Source organism: Cajanus cajan, chromosome 1 (genome assembly GCF_000230855.2).
Source record: "Cajanus cajan strain Asha chromosome 1, NIPB_CcT2T_4, whole genome shotgun sequence".
NCBI lineage: Eukaryota > Viridiplantae > Streptophyta > Magnoliopsida > Fabales > Fabaceae > Cajanus > Cajanus cajan.
Window position 1 is genome coordinate 22,943,467 of NC_138517.1, and position 8,914 is coordinate 22,952,380.

Here is an 8,914-nt window from a genome sequence, read left to right on the forward strand (position 1 = left end):
TGAAGAATACCTTAGGCTCGCAAAGCCCACTAGTCTTCAAGAGGTCCAACTCTTCTTGAATTCTTCTAGCCATAACTCTAGCGACTGGGCCTTTGGCCCATGGTCTATCACTACTTACCAGCGACTGATGGACAAGGTTTTCCACCAGCAGATAGAGAGGAACATGGAAGTCTACGTCGACGACATGATGGTCAAAACCACCACGGCCGAGGGTCATGTACCGACCTTGTCGAGGTGTTCAGCTAGATCTGGAGACACAACATGCATCTCAACCCAGAGAAGTGCGTCTTCGGCGTCTAGGGAGGTAAATTCCTTGGTTTTATGATTACCAACAGGGGGATTGAGGCCAACCCAGAGAAATGCAAAGCCATCATCCAGATGCAGAGTCCCCAAATAGTGAAGGAAGTCTAACGCCTAGCAGGAAGGTTGGTCTCACTGTCTCGCTTCATCCCCAGGCTCACGGAGAAAGCATGGCCCATCTTCACTCTCCTACGAAAGCCAAAAAACTTCGAGTGGACAGATCGGTGCGAAGAGGCTTTCAAGAGCTTCAAAGCCTTTCTCACGACCCCGCCAATCCTACAAAGGTCGGATCACCAAACTGACCTCCTCCTCTATCTGGCGATAGCGGAAGGAGCGATCAGCGCGGTCATCGTGCAAGAGGACCAAAAAATGCAGACACCAGTCTACTTCATCAATCGAGTTTCCAGGACACCGAGAAACGGTACCAGACGATCGAGAAGCTAGCGCTAGCACTAATCACCGCAGCTCGGCGTCTCTGACCTTATTTTTAGAGCCACCAGGTGATAGTCAAGACCGACTATCCAATCAAGCAAATCCCGAGGAACCCAGAGCTCACCGGGCAGATGATAGCATGGTTAGTCGAGTTGTCCAAATTCGGCATCCGGTATGAGAGTCGCGGAGCTCTGAAAGCTTAATGCTTGGCTGACTTAGTAGTCAAACTGACCCCGACCTCGACCAATGAACCAAAGGTATGGACCTTGCATGTTGATGGGTCTTCTAACTCTAAAGGTGGTGGTGCAGGTATCATCTTGGAAGGACCAAATCAAGTCACTTTGGAGCAATCCCTCAAGTTCAACTTTAAGGTGAACAACAACCAGGCGGAATATGAGGCGCTTCTCGCAAGACTGAGGCTAGCTCGCGACCTCGGGGCGCGAAGAGTGAGTTGCAACAGCGACTCAAAACTCATGGTGGAACAGCTCAGCGGGACGTACCAGGCTAAAGACATTCTTCTACAGCGGTACTTTCACATCGCATCACACCAGACCTCGTCCTTCGACGAGTTCACTATCCAGCATGTATTGCAAGAGAAAAATACTAGAGTCGACCTCCTGTCAAAGCTCGCCAGTACCAAACGCCCTGGACAGCATCGTACTATTATCCAAGAAACCTTGCACTCGCCCAGCCTGGACGACAAGGTCGTCAACACCACCGACAGCGAAGAACAAGGGTGGATGACAGGCATCTGGAACTACCTGAAAGTAGGAGTTCTGCCCGAGGATAAGAATGAAGCTCGAAAAATGAGATTGAGATCGGCTAAGTTCGTAATTGTTGGCGACGAACTGTTCAAGGGCGACATCTCCACCCCTTTTCTTAAATGCTTGACCACGCCTCAAGCCGCTTACGTCATCGAAGAGATCCACCGAGGCATATGTGGCATGCATTCCGGAGCGCGCTCGATGGCAACCAGGGTACTCCGAGCTGGATACTACTGGCCCACCTTGAAGTCGGATTGTCAGGCCTACGTGCAAAAATGTAAAGAGTGCCAACAGTTCAGCAATGCACATCGACAGCCGCCCGAAGCTCTCCACCAGATGATGTCTCCGTGGCCTTTCGCCCAGTGGGGAATGGATATCTTGGGACCGTTTCCCCCCGCGAAAGGTCAACTCAAATTTCTCCTGGTGGCGATTGATTATTTTACCAAGTGGATCGAGGCATGCCCGCTCGCCAAGATCACCACCGACAATGTCCAAAAATTCACTTGGAAAAGCATCATATGCAGGTTCGGCATCCCTTATTCCCTCGTCACCAATAACGGCCAGCAGTTCATCGCACAAAGCTTTGAAGACTTCCTTCGAGAGCTCGGTATCAAACACCTTCCAACCTCGGTGGAACACCCCCAGACTAATGGCCAGACTGAAGCTGCCAACAAGGTCATCCTCTGAGAACTTAAGAAGCGGATAGGGAACGCTAAAGGGCAATGGGCCGACGAACTCCCTAGCATCTTTTGGGCATACCATTGCACCCCCTAGTCAACAACGCAAGAAACGCCTTACAGGCTGACTTATGGAGCTGACGCAATGATCCTAATGGAAATCGGAGAGACATCTCACCGACGCCAGGTCTTCAACAGCGAGCAGAACGCCCAAGAGATGGCAACCGACCTCGACCTGATTGACGAGCTCAGAGATGAAGCTCGGATTCATGAAAAAGCTTGTAAAATCCGAGCTTCCAGAAGATATAACACGCGAGTGCGACCTCGCTCTTTCCGAGTAGGAAACCTAGTATGGCAACTATTAGGTGAAGCACGAAAAGACACATCAGACAGAAAGCTTGCGCCCACCTGGGGTGGCCCATTCCGAGTTGCAGAAGACTTGGAGAACAGAGCATACCGACTAGAAGAACTCGGCGAAAAACCCATACTACGAACTTGGAATGCTACGCATCTCAAGTTTTACTTCAGTTAACTTTTGTATGAGTGAGTTGTGCACTCTTTTCCCGCCTCAGCTTTTTATCCCAAAAAACAGAAAAATGGATTTTGGTTGAGAGGGTTTTTAACGAGGCACATATGTACAATCAATAAAATAACTCATTCCTCTCCATTCATATCTTCTTAATTTAGCATTGTTTTACCATAAAATATCTTATGCTAAGCCGAGGTCGAGTTTGAACCTTGGCACAACTTATTTTACTTTACGCCGAGGTCGAATTCGAACCTTGGTCTGACTTATCTCGCTCTTAATCAAGGTCGAGTACGAACCTTGAATACGTTTCGCTTAAATCCAAGGTCGAGTCTGAACCTTGATATTATTCATATCACACACAATTCAAGGTCGAGTTCGAACCTCGGTACAATCAACTCAAGGTCGAGTTCGAACCTTGGTATTATCAACTCAAGGTCGAGTTCGAACCTTGGTATTATCAACTCAAGGTCGAGTTTGAACCTTGGTATTATCAACTCAAGGTCGAGTTTGAACCTTGGTATTATCAACTCAAGGTCGAGTTCGAACCTCGGTATAACCAACTCAAGGTCGAGTTTGAACCTTGGTATTATCAACTCAAGGTCGAGTTCGAACCTCGGTATAATCAACTCAAGGTCGAGTTTCAACCTCGGTATGATCCATTCGAGGTCGAGTTCGAACCTCACTGCGAAATATCTCGCTTTCACCCAAGGTCGTATTTTAACCTTGGAACAAATCACTTTGCTCTAAATCGGGTCCAAGCGCCGCAAAGTAAAAAAATACACAGCAAATTATGAACGTGTTTTTAAAATCGCGCAAATAGGAAAAAACTAAGCCTAAAGCATAAACACGAGATCGGAGGACCAAACAAACTCATCAGAAGCGCAAAGATGAACAACCAAAAAATATATATATATACACAACAAGGTCTACCAGTTTATGACATGAATCTAAGGGGGAAAAAGGACCAAATGAGCTAAGCTATTACAAAAAATGGCCTAGACAGAGGCGTTGTCACTGGAGCTGTCCGCAAGGTCGTCCTCCTTCACCAGCTTCCCGAAGCGAACTTCTTTCTCCACATGCATGGCAGAGAGATCGACCCCCGGCGCGAGAAACCTCACCTGGCGAGCTGCCTTAAGGAATCCCCTCTTGTGCTCAAACACAACAGCCCGCTCAGTCTCCTCAAGCTTCTTCTCCAGTCCCACCTTCGCCTCCTCCAGCCTCGCGAGGTCCACATTCAAAGCGGCAACCTCCTTTTCTTTCCCACCGAGAAGGACCTCGTCGCAAAGACGCTTCTCGGCCGCCGCTACCAATTCAGCCTTCTACGAGGTGACCTCGTCCTCCAAGGCGCGCATCCGAGCTCGGGAAGAGCTAGAGAGTTCCTGCAACTCACGAACCTGAGCAACATAAGTCTCGTTAGATCTCAGAGAAATCTCCAGAGACTTCTGGATCCTCTACACCTCCCTCCGAGCAGCCTGAAGCTCAGCCTTATTCTGCAGCTTGGCATCCCCAAAAGCGCCCGCCAAGGCCCAGTTCTCTTCCTTCAAGGCCTTGACCTCTTCCCTCAGAGGCTGCACTCGGCCCTTCAGCTTGGCCACGTCCCCCTACTGCTTGGACCACTAGTGTTTCCAGTGGCCCACGACGGCCATGGTCCTCTGCAAGAAGACCTGAGCAGCATCCAGGCCTTCCACTGGCCCAGCTGACTCGATCATGGACTGATCAGTCGTGCTCAGCGAATCCCTTTATGAAATGCTAAGCGAGAAATTGGGTTTTGGGGGCCCCCTTCGGCTGGCCGAACGGCGAAGCCGAAGTCGCTGGAGTAGAAGTCGGGGCCTCAAAACTCGACCATTTTTCGCGGGCCTCGACAGAGGCAAAAGCAGGCGCCCCCTGCTCGGCAACAGGAGGGTCCACGCCTAGCACTTTCGACCTCGGAGGCACCGGAACCTCAACAACATTCCCTACCTGCAAAAGACAGAACTTTCTTCCTAAGACAAAGGTCAAGAAAGATAGAGAATAGAAATGCAGGATACAAGGTAAGACACCTACCTCGGCGACCTGGGTGACCTGCTCAGCAACCTGGGTCACCACCTCGGCAGCCTGAGCAACCTGCTCAGCGGCCTGAGCCATCTCCTCAGTGGCCACTTGAGGAGCCTCCTCAGGCGGCGGACTCCCAGTGAGGTCCACCGCGTCAGTATCAGCAGCTTTGGAGGTTACCTCCTCAGCATTCCGAGGGGCGGAGGTCCCCCCCTCTTTCTTTTCCTGTTCATCTTCAGGGGGGAAACCTCCTCCTCTCGAGGCTCTGGAACCTCGATCTCGGCGATGTTGTAGCAGTGCTTCAACTCACGCCACTTGTTTCTGCCCATTATGCCTGCAAACATGAGAAAGCAAATACGTCAGTAACGGAAACTCTTACAAACCCTAACACTTGAAAAGGACAAGATACTCTAGACCCCTCTCCTTGTACGCCGAGTTGGCAAGCGACAAGACGAGCTTGCAATCCAACGGACGAGGGAGAGCTTCAAGGTTGGCAATGGCGGCAGTCTCCGAAGCCGACAACTGTAACTCACCCACCTCGTGAAACCTAGCTGGGGCCGGCCGCCAATAGAAGGGGAACCTCGACAACCCGCCGAAGTAGAACACATCATCTTCCAACGGGTCGACATCCACAAGTGCCACCCGGAAATACTCTTGTTTAAAATTTTTGTACGATTGGGAGTAAAGGGTAAATAAACCCCCAACCTTACTCCCACTCAGGGACATCAAGCCATACGGAGGAACACCTATTTTCAACTGGTAAAAATGAAGAAAAACAGGCAGAGACACCTCTATCCCCAAGGCCGAACGCAGGACTTGGAAAGCCCTCACAAAACCCCAGCTATTGGGTGCAACTGGCAAGGAGCCAAGTTGATGAAATTCAAAAAGTCGCACTCAAATTGAGTGAAAGGAAGACAGACACCTAAATCCCTAAAAAGACACTGATATACAGAAATTGGGAGGGTCATAAGAACTCCCCATGTACACACGCTCACCAGCCTGACAGGGTTTGAGCCGGATCAACTTGACGATGAAAGGGTCACAGATTCTATGCGATTTCTGAATCACATTGATTTCCATGAATGACCTAAACACACTCTGGCAATCCTCCAAGTCACGCCTGACCCAGTCGTAGCCAGGAATGCCAAGGATGAGATCCTTAGGCGGGTTCTCCGCCTTTTTCTTTTCGGCGGCGGCTATCCCGGTAGCCACCGCCTTGTCGCGCGCCTTACCCTTGCCCTTGGCAGGCGCAGAGGAAGCGGCACCACTATTACCAGCCATCAAGAACGAGAAAAGATTTGAGGTGAAGGAGAAAGAAGACTACAGAAAGGAAGTACCTAGTACTCTTCCTTAGAAAATAACCCTAACAACAACGGGGTTATCGGAAGCGGTGACAGAGACAGGGAAAATGAAGATGGAAGATGAACAGAGGCGCAGAAAGCAGCGTGCGCGAGAAGTCAGGAAGGAAAGAAAAGCGAAGAGAGTAAAGTGAATGGGAAGGGGCGCGAGAAAGAGAGAGAAAAGAAACCCCCAAAATTCAAAACGGCCACGACATGTGTCGGTCAGGGAACACGACTGACGACACATTAAATGAAGCCCATTATGACGAGCACAAGCCATCATTGCATAACCGTCACTCCCATTAACACGCCGCCTACACGTTTTCGAGAATGAGGTGACAGTTGCGACACATAGCATCTTGACAGGCAGACATACGCGAAAGGTCACCGCCCCTTGACGAGCTCGATTTTAACTCCTCGACCTATGGTATTCGGAGCTCGGGGGGCTAGTGTACTATCCGTACCGCCAGGCCGAGCTCGAGCTCGGCACCACAGCGCAATACGACCTCGGACACGCGCTAAGCGACCTCGGCCAAGACGAGGTTCGCTATCTAATTAGGTCATAACTAATCTCAGGCCCATGGCCCAACAAAAATCCTAATCCACACAAAGGTACGTGCATTACATATACGAGACTCATACTCCCACAAACACTAACTTTAGCATCGGAGTCTCTTTTGCAGGTACCACCCCCACCTTGGAGCATCAAGCGTACCAGTGAAGGAGGCTCACCGATCTTACCCAGCGGATCGTCCCCTACGATCGATCTCCGGTAAGAACACTTTGATTAAATGTAGTTAATTATTGTATATAGTTGTCTTCTCTATGTATTTAATTATTTATATATCTTCACAATATGTGAAATAGGAAAATATGCATCTGGTTTTTGTTCAAAATAAAGTGAAAGTTGGTGGTTTTGTTGCATCCGCTGTAACTGAAAGTCAATGTTGAAAAGGAATTGGTCTCACAAGTGGAGAAAGAGGGCATGGAGCCTTTTTTGGAAACCTGGGAGTTATAATTCTCTGTCTTATTAATGATGAGTTAAAATGCTTTTGTTTTGGTAAATTGCATAACCGAGTTCTTTAAATCCTAGGGTCGCATAAAGTCTCCCTGTCGACCCTTACAACATTGTTGGCCACATATTATGTTGATTATTTGAATTTCTCTTATTATATGTAATTAATTTTTCATGCAGATTTTGTATAAAGATTATAAGAAACGTGGTTCTTACTATTTTTTCTGCAAAATTTTATCTCCAAGTAATATTTTTATTGATAATATATTTTTATAAATTTTAAAATTTACAAAAAAATTGGCAGAAAAATTTCTACAAAAAAATATTAATGAAATTACTACAAAAAATTTCTTGCAATTTAAAATTCAAAAGTAGTTGTTGTGCAATCTTTTTTTTGTTGAATTTCAAATTCACAAGAAATTCTGTCAAACTACAAGTGTCAAATCACCATTAATATTTTTTCAACCATTATCTTTCCTCCGACATATGATTCATAACCTTTTGAACTCTTAGAATGTGGGTTATAGGTTTAACTCAACATACAAAATTAACTTGTAAGGTGAGTATTGTCCTCACTTATATAATATTTAACTATTTTATCTCTAATTGATGTTAGATTTAAGATTTTTCTTAAATATTAATTAGACTATGTCTTTAGAAAGAAAATTAATTCATTATATTGAACAACAAAATTATATTACTATAAATTATATTAACTCTTAAAAAATTTAGCTTATTTATTAAATAATTTTATTATAAAAACTATGATTAAATTAAAACTAATTATCATTAATTTATACATTTAATTAAAATAAAATGTTTAATTTATTAATATTTTTAATTAAAATTATGTTATGAAATATTTATAAATAATTTATTAAAATAATATTTTTTAGTAAAGAATTTTAATTTTAAAATTTTATAAATTATCATTAAATTAAATCTCATAATCATTAATTTATTAAGCTTTATATATATTTAATTTAATTTAAAATTAAAATTAATTATAATGATATATTTATAAATAATTTTGTAAAATAATATTTTTAATTAAAAAACTTTTAATTATTAAACTTATATATTTAAACATTTTTTTTATTTTTCTATGGATTAAAATTGACAAAAATTCGTAGGAAAAGTTACTTGCAAAATTTTTCTACCATTTATTATAATATTAATAAACATTACCTACAAATTTATTTTCATGAGAAAATTCGCAAGAAACAAAAGAAAATTCTTACAACACTTTCTACAAATTTTAACTATGAAAAACATTTCTATAATCACTAAAATCATAACAAAATTTGCGAAAATTTATTATAGATTACATTTTATAAAAAAAAATTCATAAAAAAATTCTGTGATATTATTATTGCAAGAAAATTTGTAAAGAATTTATGCAAATATTATTTTATGAAAAATTTGTAGAAAAATATTACTTTTTTAGTAGTGGATTCACATTAATACATTATTTCATAAATTGTCAAAAATTATTGCACATAGTGATTGTAACATATTTGTCAAATATCAAATGAAAATATATGTTGGTTAGATAAATATATAATTCAGTTTTGCTAAATCATCTCTTTCTTCGCTGTGTCAACTTGAACAAATAAATGGTTGATTTTTCTTTTATATATATTTTTTTATAATTGTGCAGTTATGTCATAGGTATTGGTGAAGCAGAGGATTTTTCTATAAAGGTTGAAGAGAGAGTTTCAGGCTATGGAAGCAGCAAAGGTGCAGTCCATTTTAGAAAGTGAACCTTTGATGAGGTATTATTGTTATCTGAGTTGATGACCTTTTGTTGGAAGTTGAGGTTACCC